Here is a 20,488-nt window from a genome sequence, read left to right as displayed (position 1 = left end):
CTTCATTATGTTCAACTCTCACATCCGTACATGACTACTGGAAAAACCATAGCCATTCTAGTGCGTGTGAAGTGATATCTCAGTGTGGTTTTGGTTTGTATTTCTGTGATGGCTGATGTTGAACATTTTCTCATTGCTTCTTTTCACTTAGAAATTTTATTTTGGGACTTCTGTGGTGGTCCAGTGACTAAGATTCCTCTCTCCCAAGGTAAGGGACCAGGCTCCATCCCTGGTTGGGGAACTAGATCCTCCATGCTGAAACTAAGAATCCACATGCTGCAACTAAAGTACTCACATACCTCAGAGAAGATCGAAAGATTTGAGTGCCGCAACTAAGGTCGGGAATAGCCAAACAAAAGCAAATTCCCCCCAAACCCTTCAGTGTTCTCTTTTTTTAAAAGAAATTTTATTTTATTAAAAGAATCTTTTGACTTTAGACATTTAAAAAAATCTTGTTACTCTTATGCACACATACGAGTGAAAATATGCAGCTTTTAGCAGCTGCTTACAGTCACTGCCTAGTTTCTTTATTTTATTAGCTATTTTTTAATTCTAAAATTCCTTCTTTGTTAACTGGAATATTTATATCATAAATGCTTTTCCCTCATCAATCATTTGGTTGCTCTTAGGAACACTTCTTACAGGATAAATGTTTGGAAGTTCCACCTTTATTTACCTGTTTTCTGAATAACAAGTGGGTTTCTAAGCTTTCTCCAAAACCAAAGTTTTTTTTTTGCCTAAGAATTACGAATTCATGAATTTTGCCATAATTGATGTGTTTCAACTCATTGATGCTGTTATTCCTTTTGCTGCTGGTTCAGGGAGGAGACAGGAACCATATCCGTTATTTGAAAAGACATAATTTAATATAATTGCTATTAAGAATTGTTTTCATGCACTCTTGCATTCATTACAACATTATTTATAATAGCCAAGACGTGGAAACAACCTAAGTGCCAATCAGTGGATGAAAGGATAGAGAAAATGTCACACACACACACACTGTAATATTATTCAGCCATCAAAAAGAAGGAAATCTTGCCATTTGTGACAAAAAGGATGGACATTGAGAGCATTATGCTAAGTGAAGTAAGACATAGAAAGGCAAATACAAATGATCTCACTTATATATAGAATCTTCAAAAAGCCAAAAAAACAAAGAACCGTAAAACAAATTCATAGATTCAGATTGGTGGTTGTCAGAGGTGGGGGATGGGCAGTGGTCAAAATAGGTGAAAGGAGTCAAAAGGTACAAACTTCCAGTTATAAAATGAATAAGTCACAGGGATGTAACGTACAGCATAGTGACTATGGTTAATAATATTGAATCACATACTTGAAATTTTAAAGGTTTTTAAATGTGATTGTGTATGGTAACAGATATTAACTGACTTATTGTGATCATTTTGCAATATATGTAAACAGTGAATTGTGTTGCACATCTGAAACTCATCTATCAACTGTTATGTCAACACCTCATCTTGCTATATGTCAATTATACCTCAGATATGGAAAGAAAAGAATTGTAAACTAGGTTAGCTAGGGGTACAGTGGTTAAGGAGGTAACTCAAAGTGTAAAGAGAACTCTAGGGTATCATGGAGTGAGAAATTGTGTGAAGTAGCTACAAATAAAATGAAGACATTGCTTCATTTGACCATTTTAGCTGCAGGGTGTTTGTTTATTTTTTAATATTTATGTACTCGGCTGCGTTGGGTTTTAGTTGCAGCACTCGGGATCTAGTCATGGCTTGCAGGATCTTTTAGTTGCAGTGTGCAAATTCTAGTTGTGGCATGTGGGATCTAGTTCCCTGACTAGGGATCAAACCCAAGCCCCCTGCACTGGGAGTGCAGAGTCTTAGTCACTGGACCACCATGGAGTCACTAGCTGCAGGTTATTTACTTATTTCCTTCTCATGTCCTTTTTATTACATAGTGTTACATATGGTTTTGGCAAGCAGTTAAATTACCAATAGGTAACCTTAATAAGGCTTCTCTGGTAGCTCAACTGGTAAAGAATCTGCCTGCAATGTAGGAGACCCGGTTTGATTCCTGGGTTGGGAAAATCCCCTGGAGAAGAGAACAGCTACCCATCTCAGTATTCTGGCCTGGAGAATTCCATGGACAGAGAAACCTGGTAGGCTACAGTCCATGGGGTCTCAAAAGAGTCTGACATGACTGAGCAACTTTCACTTTTACCCCTGTCTGGTTGATGTTTGGTTTTAGGCTTTATTAGAGTGAGTTTGGGCTTCCCGGGTGGTGCTAGTGGTAAAGAACCCACTTGCAAACGCAGGAGATACAAAAGACATGGGTTCGATCCCTGGATTGAGATGATCCCCTGGAAGAGGGCAAGGCAACCCGATCCAGTATTACTGCCTGGAGAATCCCATGGACAAGAATAGGACAAAGGGGCCTGGTGGTCTACCATCTATAATGTCTCAAAGAGTCAGACACAACTGAAGCGACTTAGCATGCATGCAGAGTGAGTTTATTTATTTTTTTACTTTATCCCTAGGATGTGTGTAGGTTTACTTCCAGGACATGGTTTGTCTGGGATCTCAAATTGTTCTCAGAACAGCTGAGATTGTTTGGCAAGCTTTTTTCATTCTGGATGGGGAAATTTAGGCTGACCACAAGAAACCATATCTAAGAAGCGTAAGGATAAAATTAGATTTTATGGGAAATTTTGATGCCTTCAACTGACCCTTCTAGAGAGAAATTTTATTTTCCAACTATATTTTCATTTCTCAGGATTGGGTTTTCTTCCTCAAACTTTGAGCAAGAATAGAAACAGCAGACAGAGCAGGCAGAGTTTGGGAGTTGAGTGTGTTAAAATTTCTGGAAGAAAGTGGGCCAGGATGTAGTCTTCAATAGATGTTTTGAACCATTTATATTTGAAAAAGTAGATGTTAGGAGAGTGGAGGAAGAAATGAAACAAGTAGAATTTGACAGGACAACCAAAGCCATTTTCCCCTTTACTTCCTTTTTAATAAAAAATTTGGATTAGTTGGTAAATTGTTCTAGGTATAAAGCGTGTGCATCAGGCGTCCTGAGATCTATTCTCACTGCCTGTATTCTCATTCCGTTCCGTTCAGTCGCTCAGTCGTGTCCGACTCTTTGCGACCCCGTGGACTGTAGCCTACCAGGCTTCTCCGTCCATGGGATTCTCCAGGCAAGAATACTGGAGTGGGTTACCGTTTCCTTCTCCAGGGGATCTTCCCGACCCAGGGATCGAACCTGGGTCTCCCGCATTGGAGGCAGACGCTTTAACCTCTGAGCCACCAGGGAAGCCCCAAAGCTGTGGCCCACGGGCTTGGTTGTCCCATGGCATGTGGGTTCTTCCCAGATCAGGGATCGAACCCATGTCTCTTGCATTTGCAGGAGAATTCTTTACCACTGAGCCACCAGGGCCAAGTCTCTTAATTATTTGTTATTAGGGAAGGCCTATGCATAATAAGAATTTTAAACCTTCATCCTAAGCAATATCTTTACCTGCTTCCTCTTTCTTTTAAATTCTTTATTAGAAGCACTTGCATGTAAAGAACACCATATTTGTAAAATCATGATTTGAAAGTCTCACTCATCCTCTTCCTGTTTTGTGGTGGAGATACCGTGAGAAAGCAGTGGACTGGTTAATCCACGATCAGAGAGCCTCACACTCTTGAAACCCTGAGAACCAGCTGCATGCCTCACTTTCAGGGGCTCAGTTTTCTATCTTGTCTCTCTGGGGGCTTTGAACAGGCCATCAAAGGACCTTGGAAGAGCGCTTGTCAGTGATGGGGGTCCTGGAACCCACACTTCTCCCCTAGGGAGGTAGTCAGTTGAATAGACACCTTCTGGCGCCCACGGGCTGTTTCCTACCTGAGGACAGTGATGTACAGGAGTACTTTGGGCAGCTGAGGATTCTGGGCTGTGAACTCAGTTTGGACACGGATGTGGAGGTGGAAGGGTGTTCTGACCTCATGTTATCTCCAGCTGCTAGAGCCATTCCTGGCCCCTTCCTCCAGCCACCATGGGGGCTCTGCAGCAGCCCTGTTGAAGCAATTACAATGCCTCATCTCGCTCTCTTTCTCTCCCCTTAGGCGTATCTGACCTTTGGGAAGTTCACAGAAGCAGTGGAAGCCAAACAGGTGGCTCAGCAGGAATAGGATGCAGCAATAACACACAATCAGATGATTAAAAGTCTCATGAGACTTAGCAAAATATGCTTCAGACAACAAAGGGTACAATACAGTAGAAGAAAGAGAACCCAAGCAAACATCAAAGAGGTCCAAGACACAGCTCTTTTTGCAGTCACCTAGGACAGGCTTTAGGGGGGATTCACAAACAGAAAAATAAGATAACAAAAAAATGGCAGTGCTATGAACTGCTTCAATATCCTTGCCTTGAGAACCCGATGAACGGTGTGAAAAGGCAAAATGGCATGACACAGGAAGATGAGCCCCCCAGGTTGGCAGGTGTCCAATATGCTACTGGGGAAGAGCGGAAAAATAGCTTCAGAGAGAATGAAGTGGCTGGGCCAAAGAAGAAACGACACTCAGTTGTGGATGTGGCTGGTAGTGAAAGTAAAGTCCTGAATATTCATTAGAAGGACTGCTGCTGAAGATGAAGCTCCAATGTTTTGGCCACCTGATGTGAAGAGCTGACTCATTGGAAAAGACCCTGATGCCGGGAAAGACTGAGGGCAGGAGGAGAAGGGGATGACAGAGGATGAGATGGTTGGATGGCATCGCTGACTCAGTGGACATGAGTTTGAGCAAACTCTGGGAGATAGTGAATGACAGGGAAGCCTGAGTCAGATAAACTTAGTGACTGAACAACAAGAACAATGGAAGAATTATGTCCTCTCAAAATTCATGCACTGAACCCATAGTATAATAGTATTGGGGATGAGTCCTTTGGGAGGTAATTAGCTTTAGATGAGTTCATGAGGATAGGGACCCTAAAGAATGAATTAGTGTTCTCAAGAAGATACACAAGACTCCCCTGGCAGTCCAGGGAAGTGGCTAAGAATCGGAGCTTCCACTGCAAGAGGGATGGGTTCGATCCCTGGTTGGGAAACTAAGATCTCACATCACATGCCATGGGATGAGTCAAAAAAAAAGATACATAAGAGAACTTCTAGTCTCTCTCTCCTCCATATGAGCACATAGCAAGAACGTGACAGTCTTCCAGCCAGGCAGAGAGCTCTCACTGGAGCCTGACCATGCTGGTATCCTGATCCCAGATTTCCAGCCTCCGGAACTATGAGTAAAGAACTTCCTTTTGGTTAAGCCACCCATTTTATGGTATTTTGTTACAGTGGCCCCAGCTGACTAACATATACAATCAAGTTGTTCCAGAACCAGGAAATGCAGGGCAAACTAGCTCAGCCTTCAGCTAAGTGAGAATAGCTCATCTAATTTCATTCCAAAACCTTCTACCATGTATCTCTTCATGTGGCTGGTCCTGATTTATATCCTTTATAATAAAACTGTATAGTAAGTATAAAGTTTCCTGAGTTCTGTGTCATTCCAGCAAATTATTGAATGTGAGGGGGATGACAACTCCTGAATTTGTAGCCACTTGGTCAGAAGTTTGGGTGGTCTGGACACCCCTAAACTTGGCATGTGAAGTAAGGGCAATTGGGGGAGATTGTGCCCTTAGACCTGTAATGTCTGTGCTAACTCTGAGTAGTTAGTGTCAGAACTGGATTGCTGTATTGCAGCGAGTCTGGATTTAAGAAAATGATAGATACACAGATTTAATAGTCATTGGCATGGGGTTGGTATCTAATGTCATGGTATCTAGTAAAATTGCCTAGGGATATTGTATAGTTGGAGAAAGGACTCTCAGAAATGACCTTGGATTACCCCAACATTTTGAGTTTGAGCAGAGAGAGAGCCAGTAAAAGAGACTGGAAAGCAGCTGTCAGGATGTAGGAGGGAAAGCTGAAAGATGTAGTAGTGTGGAAACCAAAAGAAAAATGGGCACCTAGAAAGAGGGAGTGGCCAACTTCTCACAGTTCCCAAGAAGACAAACAGTATGAGTGTGGAGATGGGCCCATCATAGCACCATGACATTCTCAGCAGAGTGTTTACCACCTTAGCAGCCTTCCTGTTAAGATCTACCTCAGTATTCACAAGATCCTTCCTTTCTTATTCTCCTCCTTGGTCACTTTGGAAGCAGGCATTAAAAATATGTCCTCTGTGTTGGTGGAGATTTGTTAGCCTTCTTGTCTTCAGTGTCAACTAAAATAATAATAAGACTGCAGGAGCTGCAAATAAGCAAAGGATTTATTTATTTATTTGGGATCTTAAGAATTGCAACTGGAGAGGCACAGATTTGGGGAACCCCAAAAGAAAGTTCCAAGCCACTGGGTTGTTAAAAGTTACCTGGTAAGAATTGTGATGGACTTTGATGCAAATTGGGAAATATTTGTCCTCAAGGAATCACAAGTTATTTTAGGGTAAGAGTCTGATAATTTTCTTGAGCTTCTGGCACATGTTCAGCATGACTTCATCAGGTCAAAAGGTTAGATTCCATCCAGGCTGAGATGTGCATATGTCACACTTCGCTCGCTAGTGGCTTCCTGGCTCAATTGTGGAGAGTGCTCTTAGCAGTACAGAGTCCATTTTTATTTTCCTTTCACAGTAGAAACTTGGGGGCATCAGAATCCTTTTACATCTCCTACCTCTTTCAGTCCAAGTTGGGGGCACCTTGCCAATAATTCTACCACAAATGAATGTTTCCTATGTATTTTATTTCAGACAACTTCATGGGCTAAAAGCCATGCAAACATTTCTTTTATGCTCTCTCTTAATATAAAATATTTAAGAACAGACATATCAGGCTTCTGTTGGTTTATAGTTAATCATTCCAGGAACACTTTTGTCTAGCTGAATGAATTTATTGGCACTGCCTTTATCTTCTCAAAGGTCTTTTAAAAAGGGTGTGATAGCCACACCCTTGATTTTTCTTTGTTCTAAAGCCCTGTGGTAGATTGCAATAATGGCCACAAATTGCTGTATTCACACCCCTTTCATCATGACTGCCAATCTTTCCATCAAAAAATAGATCCTATTTTTCACCCTTTTAATCTAGGTTGGGCCAGGTGATTTGCTTTGCGCCATGGTACATTAGCAAAAGTGATGAAAGCCGAGGCTTGGGAAGGGTCTGCCCTCTCACTGAACTTCCGGATGGTAAAGAAAAGCTTGGGTGGATGGTCTGGAAGGAGAAAAATTGAAAGACTAGAGAGAGGAGGTCTAGAGATACGTGTGAACGGACATGGGAGTGGGCATCAATGTGCATATTTTTCCATCAGTAACCCTAAAGGGCATCCATCTCAGAGGTGCTCAACAACCAGGTGGACATGCTAACTCATTCAATGGATGTCAGCCAGCCTCTCCTTCCCCACCCTCCAGCCCTGCCCAGTGCATGCCAATGTGCCCATGAGCAGTGTAGCTATAATGGCAGGGGTGCAGCTAAGCATGGCCCTGTGCGTGGGCTCCCAACTTCAAGGCTGGTCTTCTTTCTGCTGTTGTCTTTGAGTGTCTGACTGGTCAGCAGCAGAAACAATGGCTAAACTGTCTCCTGTTTCTAGGAGACCAACTTGCCACTCAGAGGCAGGTTGATTACAGCAGACCCTTTCTACTCTGGAAGGTCCTAACTAGGATCAATGTAAATAGCTGGCATGAGGTTGTTTTCCCTGCCTAGCCACCTTAGTGCTTGCTCAGTGGGCCCAGGTACAAAGCGGTCATAGTGGAGACATATTCTTCCCTTCCCAAGGGTGAATTGGCTCCTGCCACTGCTGAGTGCCCAACCTGCCAAAGCAGACGATACTAACCTCCTCAAATTCCCTGGGAATAGCTGGCTACCTAGAGGCAAGGTGGATGGACTTCACTCAACCCTTCCCCATAATGGAGGGCAGTGCTTTGTCCATATGGGGGTAAGATACATTTGGGTACAAATTTGCCTGCCTGCCCTCAGCACTCCTGCCAGAACCCCCTGCATAGAATGCATTACCCATTACCATGATGCCTCTCATAAAATGTGGAATGGCAATCAGGGGACACTTTTTGTGGTGAAGCAAGTATGACAATCTTTTTTTTTTGGTGGGATCCACATTCTCCAGTTGATGGTTGTTCAGCAGTGAGTTGTAATTTTAGAGTTCTTTCAGGAGAAGATGAGTGCACGTCCATCTACTCCGTCATCTTGTATGTAGGGAAATTGGAAAAGGAGTACGTCAAGGCTATATATTGTCACCCTGCTTATTTAACTTATATGCAGAGTACATCATGCGAAATGCCAGGCTGGATGAAGCACAAGCTGGAATCAAGACTGCTGGGAGAAATAGCAATAAACTCAGATATGCAGCTAACACCACCCTTATGGCAGAAAGTGAAGAAGAACTAAAGAGCCTCTTGATGAAAGTGAAAGAGGAGAGTGAAAAAGTCGGCTTAAAACTCAACATTCAGAAAACTAAGACCACGGCATCTGATTCCATCACTTCATGGAAGATAGATGGGGAAACAATGGAAACAGTGAGAGATTTTATTTTTCAGGGCTCCAAAATCACTGCAGATGGTGACTGTAGCCATGAAATTAAAAGATGCTTGCTCCTTGGAAGAAAAGCTATGACTAACCTAGACAGCATATTAAAAAGCAAAGATGTTACTTTGCCAACAAAGGTTCATCTAGTCAAAGCTATGGTTTTTCCAGTAGTCATATATGGATGTGAGAGTTGGACTATAAAGAAAGCTGAGTGCTGAAGAATTGATGCTTTTGAACTGTGGTGTTGGAGAAGACTCTTGAGAGTCCTTTGGACTGCAAGGAGACCCAACCAGTGCATCCTAAAGGAGATCAGTCCTGGGTGGTCATTGGAGGGACTGATGTTGAAGCTGAAACTCTAATAATTTGGCCACCTGATGCGAAGAACTGACTCATTGGAAAAGACCTTGATGTTGGGAAAGATTGAAGGCAGGAGGAGAAGAGGACGACAGAGGACAAGAAGGTTGGATGGCATCACTGACTCAATGGATACGAGTTTGAGTAAGCTCCAGGAGTTGGTGATGGACAGGGAAGCCTGGCATGCTGCAGTCCATGGGGTCACAAAGAGTTGGACATGACCGAGCGACTGAACTGACTAAGTATGACAATGAGCTCATGCTCACAGAATTCCTGGTCTTAACAAGTGGCGCTGTCACAGAAGCAGTGGCTTAACAGAACAGTAGAAAGGTTTGCTGAAGATGCAGTCACACACTAGCTGGGAGACAGCACCTGTGCCTTTGGGGTTCTGGCCCACACACAGTACATGGGCCCAATTGTGAGGCTGAGGCAAGAATATAAGTAGAGGCAGATGTATTTTAAGTTACAAATGAGGTTAATAGTCAAATATAATATGTTCTTCCTCCCTACCTTAACAAACACATCTTCATAATGAATTAGAAAGTCAATTTTTTAGTGCATTGATTCTTTTTTCTCTATTTAGTACTATTTTTATTGAAATATGGTTAACATGTAGCATTATATTCATTTAAGGTATATAACATGCCAATTTAATAGAAAGTCGTTGCAAAGTATTGACTGTATTGTTGTGTTGTACATTACAACACTAATATACTGTTGGTAGGAATGTAAACTGGTACAGCTACCGTGGGAAACCAGTATAGAAGTTCCTCTAAAAGGTTAAAAGTAGGACAATCATATGATACAGCAGTTTCACATCTGGGAAGTGGAAGAAGAAAGTGAAAACATCTCCACTCAAAGAAAGCAGAAACATTAGTTCAAAAAGATATATGCTTCCATATGTTAATTGCAGCATTATTTACAGAAGCCTAAATATGAAAGCAACCTAAGTACCTATCAGCAGATAAATGGATAAAGAAGATGTGGTATATACATACAATGGAATTATTATTCAGTCACTAAGTCGTGTCTGTCTCTTTGTGTCCCCATGGACTGTAGCACACTAGGCTCCTCTGTCCTCCACTGTCTCATGGAGTTTACTCAGATTCATGTCCATTGACTCCATGATGCTTTCCAACCATCTCATCTTCTGCCGCTCCCTTCTCCTTCTCCTTTTGCCTTCAATGTTTCCCAGCATCAGAGTGTTTTCCCGTGAGTTGGCTCTTCACATCAGGTGGCCAAAGTATTGGAGCTTCAGCTTCAGCAACAGTCCTTCCAATGAATATTCAGAACTGATTTCCTTTAGGATGGACTGGTTGGATCTCCTTGCAGTCCAAAGACTCTCAAGAGTCTTCTCCAGCACCACAACTCAAAAGCATCAATTCTTCAGCAACTCAGCCTTCTTTATGGTCCAACTCTCACATCCACACATGACTACTGGAAAAACCATAGCCCTGACTACACAGTCCTTTGTCAACAAAGTGATGTCTCTGCTTTTAAATATGCTGTCTAGGTTTGTCATAGCTTTCCTTCCAAGGAACAAGCATCTTTTAATTTCATGGCTGCAGTCACCATCTGCAGTGATTTTGGAGCCCCCCAAAATAAAGTCTCTCACTGTATCCATTGTTTCCCTGTCTATTTGCCATATAGTGATGGGACCAGATGCCATGATCTTAGTTTTTTGAATGTTGAGTTTTAAGCCAGCTTTTCACCCTCCTTTTTCACCCTCATCAAGAGGCTCTTTAGGTCCTCTTCACTTTCTGCCATTGGGGTATTATCATCTGCATATCTGAGGTGGTTGATATTTCTCCTGGTAATCTTGATTCCAGCTTCTGATTCATCCAGTCTATCATTTCACATGATGTACCCTGCATATAAGTTAAAGAAGTAGGGTGACAATATACAGCCTTGTCGTACTCTTTTCCCAAGTTTCAACCAGTCAGTTGTTTCATGTATACTTATGTTCATGGACATATATGCACATACACATATAACCAAAAGGTAGAGAATATACATTCTTTTTTTTAATGTCACAGTTCAGTTCAGTTCAGTTCAGTCGCTCAGTTGTGTCCGACTCTTTGCGACCCCATGAATCACAGCACGCCAGGCCTCCCTGTCCATCACCAGTTCCCGGAGTTCACTCAAACTCATGTCCATCAAGTCGGTGATGCCATCCAGCCATCTCATTCTCTGTCGTCCCCTTCTCTTCCCACCCCCAATTCTTCCCAGCATCAGAGTCTTTTCCAGTGAGTCAACTCGTCACATGAGGTGGCCAAAGTATTGGAGTTTCAGCTTTAGCATCAGTCCTTCCAATGAACACCCAGGATCAATCTCCTTTAGAATGAACTGGTTGGATCTCCTTGCAGTCCAAGGCACTCTCAAGAGTCTTCTCCAACACCTCAGTTCAAAAGCATCAATTCTTCGGCGATCAGCTTTCTTCACAGTCCAACTCTCACATCCATACATGACCACAGGAAAAACCATAGCCTTGACTAGACGGACCTTGGTTGGCAAAGTAATGTCTCTGCTTTTTAATATACTATCTAGGTTGGTCATAACTTTCCTTCCAAGGAGTAAGCGTCTTTTAATTTCATGGCTGCAATCACCATCTGCAGTGATTTTGGAGCCCAGAAAAATAAAGTCTTGCACTGTTTCCACTGTTACCCCATCTATTTCCCATGAAGTGATGGGACCAGATGCCATGATCTTTGTTTTCTGAATGTTGAGCTTCAAGCCAACCTTTTCACTCTCCTCTTTCACTTTCATCAAGAGGCTTTTGAGTTCCTCTTCACTTTCTGCCATAAGGGTGGTGTCATCTGCATATCTGAGGTTATTGATATTTCTCCCAGCAATCTTGATTCCAGCTTGTGCTTCTTCCAGCCCAGCGTTCCTCATGCTGTACTCTACATATAAGTTAAATAAGCAGGGTGACAATATACAAACTTGACGTACTCCTTTTCCTATTTGGAACCAGTCTGTTGTTCCATGTACAGTTCTGACTGTTACTTCCTGACCTGCATACAGGTTTCTCAAGAGGCAGGTCAGGTGGTCTGGGATTCCCATCTCTTTCAGAATGTTCCACAGTTTATTGTTATCCACACAGTCAAAGGCTTTGGCATAGTCAATAAGGCAGAAATAGATGTTTTTCTGGAACTCTTTTGCTTTCTCCATGATCCAGCGGATGTTGGCAATTTGATCTCTAGTGCCAGGGACGGGGCAGCCTGGTGGGCTTCCGTCTATGGGGTCACACAAAGTAGGACACGACTGAAGTGACTTAGCAGCAGCAGCAGCAGCCTCTGCCTTTTCTAAAACCTGCTTGAACATCTGAGAGTTCACGGTTCACATATTGCTGAAGCCTGGCTTGGAGAATTTTGAGCATGACTTTACTAGCGTGTGAGATGAGTTCAATTGTGCGGCAGATTGAGCATTCTTTGGCATTGCCTTTCTTTGGGATTGGAATGAAGACTGACCTTTTCCAGTCCTGTGGCCACTGCTGAGTTTTCCAAATTTGCTGGCATATTGAGTGCAGCACTTTCACAGCATCATCTTTCAAGACTTGAAATAGCTCAATTGGAATTCCATCACCTCCACTAGCTTTGTTCGTAGTGATGCTTTCTAAGACCCACTTGACTTCACATTCCAAGATGTCTGGCTCTAGGTCAGTGATCACGTTATCGTGATTATCTTGGTCGTGAAGATCTTTTTTGTACAGTTCTTCTGTGTATTCTTGCCACCTCTTCTTAATATCTTCTGCTTCTGTTAGGTCCATACCATTTCTGTCCTTTATCGAGCCCATCTTTGTATGAAAACTTCCCTTGGAATCTCTAATTTTCTTGAAGAGGTCTCTTGTTTTTCCTATTCTGTTGTTTTCCTCTATTTCTTTGCATTGATCGCTGAGGAAGGCTTTCTTATCTCTCCTTGCTATTCTTTGGAACTCTGCATTCAGATGCTTATATCTTTCCTTTTCTCCTTTGCTTTTCGCTTCTTTTCTTTTCACAGCTATTTGTAAGGCCTCCTCAGACAGCCATTTCGCTCTTTTGCATTTCTTTTCCATGGGGATGGTCTTGGTCCCTGTCTCCTGTACAATGTTACGAACCTTGGTCCAGAGGTTAATGTCACACACACTTATAAAATGGATGTTTTACTGTGCCCTCAAAAATCTCCAAAAAGTCAGTATCTTATAGATCACATTCTGTAACCACAGTGCAGTGCAGTTAGAATTATACACACACATACACAGGCCAGGAAACCTTATTAATTTGGAAACTGACACATACTTCTAAATAGTGTGTGCCTTAAAGAGGAAATTGCAATGAAAATTTCTAAATATTTAGAAATGAACTATGGTGCGGTTCTGGTTTTTACCAATAAGCTGAACTAACTGTGGAGGGAAAATACCATGAAATGGAAAGATTGTGAAAGAATCTAGGGGTTGGGGAGTGGATGAAAGGTATAGGACAGTAGTTTTAGCTCAAGGCTCACTACTGTATGTATATAAACTCACACCTATGGTGACTCAGAGCTTGTCCAGATTTCCTCAGAATAAAATCAGGGCAGCACAGGCAAGTGAAGGGTTAAGGAAAACAGGTCAACCAAGCCGGATAGTCACTTCTCTCCCCACGCCTCCAGGAGACTAGTTCAGCTTGTAATTCAGTTAAGTCATGACTGTGCATTTCAGTGACAGCATTCCTCCTTGTTCACTAGGATCTTCACATACCCAAACCCAAGGTCATGGGGGTTGTGAAAAAAATTATTCAAGCAAATTATTATGTGTAATAGTAAGAGGGCTGCTTCATCCATGAAGCATGCTTCTCCAATCCATGCTTCCAGGCTGAGGGCAAGAAAATAGCATATACTGGCCATAGGTTTAAAGCATGTGCTTGTTAGACAGAGGCAAAGAGAGGCCCTGACTTGTGCCAAGCACTTCAGAGGCCCTGCTCTGTTTCTCCTGTGAGGGGTGTGGAGTCCTCATGAGAGGAGGAGTCTGGGCCAAGGGGATGTATCAACCCATAGCCCAAACATACCCAAGCCACTCCCTAGGTGCCCAGGACCCTGGAATTCCATGCCCACTTCCAGAATCTGCACAGGCCTCTCCCCTAGGCCTGTGTCACCACTGTCAGCATATATATCCCTAGTCTTACGGAGTGGCCAAGGGTTAGCTCTTTGCAGAATGAGCGGATAGCACATGAGATGTGAAGGCTTGGTTCATGCAAATTTATGGAAATCTATGGAAAGATGAAGGAAGTGGTTGGAAAGGGAAGGGGCTAGACCATGAAATGCAAGACTATGGGATGCAAGGCCATGCTAGACCATGGGAGTTGCAATACAGAGATCTCAAAACTCTAAGTTCAAAGTTGAGTTTCCTCTTCTAGTTTGTACCTCTTAATCCTCTTTGCCTATTTTCCCCCCACCTCCACCCCTCCCCCTGTAGTAACCACTACTTTGTCTCAGTATCTGTGTCTTTTTTGTTATATTAATATTTGTTTATTTTGCTTTTTAGATTCAACATATAAGTGAAAACCTATAGTATTTCTCTTTTCTGTCTGACTTAGTTCACAATACCCACCAGGTCCATGAATGTTGTTGCAAATGGCAAGATTTCATTCATTTTTATCTTTAGTATTTCAATGTATTACCATACAACTGGGCTCATTTCACATGCTAGTGAAGTTATACTCAAAATTCTTCAAGCTAGGCTTTAGCAATATGTGAACTGAGAACTTCCAGATGTACAAGCTGGGTTTAGAAAAGGCATAGGAACCAGAGATCAAATTGTTAACATTTGTTAGATCATGGAGACAGCAATGGAATTCCAGAAAAGGATCTACTTCTACTTCATTGATTATGCTAAATCCTTTGACTGCGTGGATCACAACATACTGTGGAAAATTCATAAAGAGATGGGAATATCAGACCACCTTACCTGTCTCCTGAGAAACCTGTATGTAGGTCAAGAAGCAACAGTTAGAACCAGACATAGAACAACTGACCGGTTCAAAATTGGCAAAGGAGTACGACAAGGCTGTATATTGTCACTCTGCTTATTTAACTTACATGCAGAGTACATCATGTGAAATGATAGACTGAATGAACCAGAAGCTGGAATCAAGATTGCTAGGAGAAATAAAAACAACCTCAGATATGCAGATGATAATACCCTAATGGCAGAAAGTGAAGAGGACCTAAAGAGCCTCTTGATGAGGGTGAAAGAGAAGGGTGAAAACCTGGCTTAAAACTCAACATTCAAAAAACTAAGATCATGGCATCCAGTCCCATCACTCTATGGCAAATAGAAGGGGAAAAGTGGAAGCAGTGACAGATTTAATTTTCCTGGGCTCCAAAATCACTGCAGATGGTGACTGCAGCCATGAAATTAAAAGATGCTTGTTCCTTGGAAGGAAAGCTATGACAAACCTAGACAGCATATTTAAAAGCAGAGACATCACTTGTTGACAAAGGACTGTGTAGTCAGAGCTATGGTTTTTCCAGTAGTCATGTGCGGATGTGAGAGTTGGACCATAAAGAAGGCTGAGTTGCTGAAGAATTGATGCTTTTGAGTTGTGGTGCTGGAGAAGACTCTTGAGAGTCTTTGGACTACAAGGAGATCCAACCAGTCCATCCTAAAGGAAATCAGTTCTGAATATTCATTGGAAGGACTGTTGCTGAAGCTGAAGCTCCAATACTTTGGCCACCTGATGTGAAGAGCCAACTCACTGGAAAACACTCTGATGCTGGGAAACATTGAAGGCAAAAGGAGAAGGAGAAGGGAGCGGCAGAGGATGAGATGGTTGGATAGTATCATGGATTCAATGGACATGAATCTGAGTAAACTCCATGAGATAGTGGAGGACAGAGGAGCCTAGTGTGCTACAGTCCATGGGGACGCAAAGAGTCAGACACGACTTAGCAACTGAACAACAACATAACTGATTAACTTTGATGTTCAACAGAAACTAACACAATATTGTAAATCAACTATACTACAGTAAAAATAGAGAAAGAAACATTTGTTTTGAATCAGGTTTACATTAATTTGTCACCTGGGAGTTTCCACAAGTAAGCAGTACAGTCAGTGACAGCTGTTAATCAAATAAATGTACATAGTTGGCTTTATGGAAAAGGATGAGGTTCAATAAAGGGCTCAAATTCAAGCCCTGCCTTGAACTAAAAGTAGACATCTTCCATCAGGGGAATTAGGGTAGGCTTCTCTTCTTGGGTGTTGCATGCATGTCCAAGTTCAAATGGCAGTCTTCTCTGGGTGTGAAAGGAACTGCTTTCCAATACCCATTCCACTTCTTTTTTCTTCATAGTAGAACCTCAATTGTATTCAGGATGTCAATAAGTTTAGCTGAAAAAAAAATTCCACATTTTCCAGCCTATCTTAAAGTTAGGGATGGTCATGTGACACAATTCTGGCCAATAAGATGTCAGTGGAAGACACTGGCTTATTAAGGGGGGCAAACTCCACTGGTAGTTTCCACTTTGTATACTTGGTCCTTCCTTCCCCATTCCCAGGAATGTGGAGTTGATGGCTCCAACCTTAGCAGCCATTATGTGAGCGGAAGGATGAAGACTCTAGGAAGAGCAGAGTGGGCACCAGAGGAATCTGGGTTCCTGGTGATGTAAAGCCATCATTCCAGTTCTGGATTACCTTTCTCTAGATTTCTTATTATACAAGGTAAATAAAACTTTAATTTTGGTCAAGCCACACTTTTGAGAGTCTCTATTTCTTGCAGAAGATTTCAATTCCCAACAGATTCAATGTAATTTCTGCCTCCTGCCTGGTATATGGACAGCTTGACTGGGGCTCCAGCAGCTTTCTTGTAAGTGACTGAATGCCAGAAGGGGCTTAAGATCTTGAGGATATGTGTGTAAGCTAAGAAAAAGTGTAACCAACACTGAATAATTGGATAGCTGAGCCCTGGTTTGGTAATCACTTACAGATAAAGGGGTATGGTCAGAAGTCCCCAGAACTCTTCCTATGCTTAGATTGGAAGACTAAGGCAAAGCTCCCCTCTGGCTTACTACCCCTGTTTGATATTTCCACTGCTCCCTTAAAGAATCTGCCTGCAATGCAGGAGACCTTGGTTCAATCCATGGGTTAGGAAGATCCCCTGGAGAAAGGCTTGGCAACCCACTCCGGTATTCTTGCCTGGAGAATCCCCATGAACAGAGGTGCCTGGCAAGCTACAGTCCATGGGGTCGCAAAGAGTCGGACATGACTGAGCAACTAAGCTCGCGCCTGCGCGCGCACACACACACACACACACACACTGCTTCCAGGCCTGGGACTGCCACAATGTACACACACACACACACACACACACACTGCTCCCAGGCCTGGGAATGCCACAATGTACACACACACACACACACACTGCTCCCAGGCCTGGGACTGCCACAATGTACCCAACTAAACTCTATGGTAACCTGAGGCTTACACGATACCATCTGGTTGAGTGAGGCACCTTTGTAAAGTACTCATAAGAAACTGCAAACAATCTCCACCTACTCCTCACCTAGCCATCTGGGTCTCCATGGGCCTTCCGAGTTAACTGTTCAGTTCAGTTCAGTTCAGTCGCTCAGTCGTGTCCGACTCTCCACGACCCCATGAATCACAGCATGCCAGGCCTCCCTGTCCATCACCAACTCCTGGAGTTCACTCAAACTCATGTCCACAGAGTCGGTGATGCCATCCAGCCATCTCATTCTCTGTCTTCCCCTTCTCCTCCTGCCCCCAATCTTTCCCAGCATCAGAGTCTTTTCCAGTGAGTCAGGAAGATGCAAATAAGCAGCTTTCCCAAGGATTACAGGTGGAAAATGTCATCAGTTGTCTTTTGGAGTAGGAAGTCATTCTGCTCCTTGGCACAACTCTGGACAAGTTGAGAGCCTGTGGGGATATACAGAGCAATGAGTGCGTGGTTCCAAGCATGGACAAAAGCCTCCTATGAAGCTTTGGTGTAATTGTGACTGGTTCACCTAGTGCCATGTTCTCTGTATTTGCTCTAGAAAGAGAATGCTGGTTCCAGGTGATAAAAAACAGTATACCTAAAACTTCTCTGCCCTTGCTTTCTGTCTGAGCTTGTGCACAGGGCAGAACAGAGAACTTAAGTGAATCTCAGCTCTAAGAAACCAAGATATTTCCTTAACATGAAACCAAGATATTTCCTTAACGTGTGTGGGTGATACAAGCAGAACCTGGAGTCACTGATATGTGAAGAATTAAGGATTTATGAATGATGTGGGTATTTAATGAACTTTCCAAATCTAGGCAATGGCCTGAAATTCATGGGCATGATAGCATAAAGACTCTGTGGTCCCATAATACACCTGGAGGTGGGAGGGAGCAGTGGGCACTTGCCGAAGCATCAGTTACAGCGGGTAATAGAGCCAAACAGAAGAGGACACAGGGGTAACCCAATCATAAAATTTGTGCAGCTTCTTACTATAGCTGGGGCATTGTTATTGAGTTGTGTGTAAGGAAGAAGAGGAAAACACTGATATTGATGTATACTCAGGATCTCTGACACAAGGATTATAACCCAAGTTGGTTTTAAAATTCATCCAGCCAAGGCAGTCCCCTTCAGAGCTGGACACTCCAAGTTCATGCCTAGAAAGGGTACCTATTATTATTTATGGAGCCAACTCAATTCTCTCTCACATTTTTTCATGGATGTGACACACAGATTAGAGAAAGATCATTAAGAAACTACACTAGCTTGGCATTACAAATATAAAATAATATAGAAATGAAAAATTATAGATGACTTAGCTATGAAATATGACTAAAACTACTGCTGCTGATGTAACTTTAGGGCCAGTGTGAAAGAGATACATAACTCAGAAAATAATAGAAATTGTTGGAAGGCATTTTAGAATTTAATAAAGAGCATTTCACCATTTTTGGAAGTATAGGAAACTCTGTTAATATTTATGGCCATAAGCATTAAACATTAGGAATCTAAGATCATAAATACCAACCAAAAAAAAAAGTGGATACCCGTTCATACAAAATTGAAAGAAAATTTTGTTACTTTAAGTTCCACATGGCAGTTCCTGGACCAAAAATTTTGATAATATTTGAAGACCTCCCACAAGGTCCAAACTGACAGATCCCATCCCAAATTCTGACATGGAAATATGAGATCCTCACAAAAATTCCAAGAGCTGACATGTCTTCCTCCTAGAACCTTTCATTCTTGTTTCACTTCAAAGACATAGAAAGAAGAGAAAAGGAAGAAGTCTTAAGACAGCCTCTGGTGAACAGCTTTGATTTCTAGATTGACCAATTTTGAGGCCGATAACATTTTTGTGGGGAAAGCACAGCATTATCAAGCTGCAACTGCTACAGCAGTGTTGTGTAACAAACAGCCCCAAACCCAGTGGCATGCAGCAGTGCGTATTAGCCATCACACTCATGCTTATGGGTCAGTGGGTCAGCTGGAAATGCTTTTCTCAGGTTGTCTCATTTTTCTGGAACCAGGGCATTTTTTACCCCATAGTGATGGCAGCGGCACAGAGGAAATGCAAAGTCACACTATAGAAGGCATAAGGAAGGGTGAATAATTAAATGCAATCTAATATGTATGGTATGTTCATCAGCAGTTGAAAAAAGGAGGTGTAAATAACCCAATTCTCTAGACTTAGAATTGTGAGGACACTGCTGGGAGATCGAGAAAGCTGAAAGCTGAAAAGCATACATTAGGCTTAGCAACATGAAGGCCACTGGTGATATTAAGAAAAGTTAATTTTGTGATATTGTGGAGTGGCATCCACAATGGGGAGACTTAGGCATGTGTGGCAGGTGGAAGAATGGTGGTAATGAGTATAGACGACATTTCAGAGATCTAGCTGTGAAGGGAGGAAGGAGACTAGTAGTGAAGAACAATCTGAGGAGGATTCTTCTTTTTTAATGAAAGAGGCACAAACACGTTAAATGTTGCCTATCAGGGTTCAGTAGAGAGGGAGAAGTTGGAGACATAAGAAGTAAAGGAGGTGACCAATAGGGCAGGGCCCAGAAAAGGGGGCATGGAGGGACCCAGGAAACAGGGGAGACTTGCATTATAGGGAGGAGGAGGGATACCATCAGGTCCCACTCTTGGCTCATAATGAACTTAGAGAAGAAACTGACTCCATCTTTTCCACAGCTGGTGTAGTATGCTCTGAGTTCCTTTTCCTGCCATGGAGCATCAGTATTTTGGATCTGTGTGCCCCTCTGGATATTTAGTCCCATACATTTCACCAGAATCAACTCAGTCATCACTAGATTCCCTCAACATTGTTGCTGTGAAAGCAAGCACCACCAGTTCTAGCCTTGGATCAGAAGGTCCAGAATTGTTTAGAGACTGTACTGGTTGACTTTTTTGTGTCAGCATGACTAAGCCATGGGTCGCCCAGATATTTGGTTAAAGCATTATTCTGCATGTGTCTGTGGAGGTGTTTCTGTACAGGATTAACATCTGAATCAGTAGGTTGAGAAAAACAGATTGCTCTCCCCAATGTGGGTGGGCCTCATCTGATCTGTTGAAGTCCAGAATAGAACAAAAAGGCTGAGTGAGAGAGAATTCTCTATCTCCACACTTGGGAAATCCTTTTTCTTGGTCTT

The 20,488-nt window shown here is 42.5% G+C and overlaps 1 protein-coding gene across 2 annotated transcripts in view; it reads left to right on the top strand.

The window, feature by feature from the left end:
* The window catches only part of B4GALNT2 (beta-1,4-N-acetyl-galactosaminyltransferase 2 (SID blood group)), a 104,026-nt gene that overhangs the window by 2,994 nt on the left and 80,544 nt on the right, over positions 1-20,488 (top strand). The window lies entirely within an intron of this gene.

This window comes from Moschus berezovskii, chromosome 20, assembly GCF_049115385.1.
Source record: "Moschus berezovskii isolate FMDL1 chromosome 20, NW_MosBer_1.0, whole genome shotgun sequence".
Taxonomy (NCBI): Eukaryota; Metazoa; Chordata; class Mammalia; order Artiodactyla; family Moschidae; genus Moschus; species Moschus berezovskii.
The sequence above is the reverse complement of the archived record's forward strand: the minus strand, read 5'-3'. Positions and strand labels throughout refer to the sequence as shown.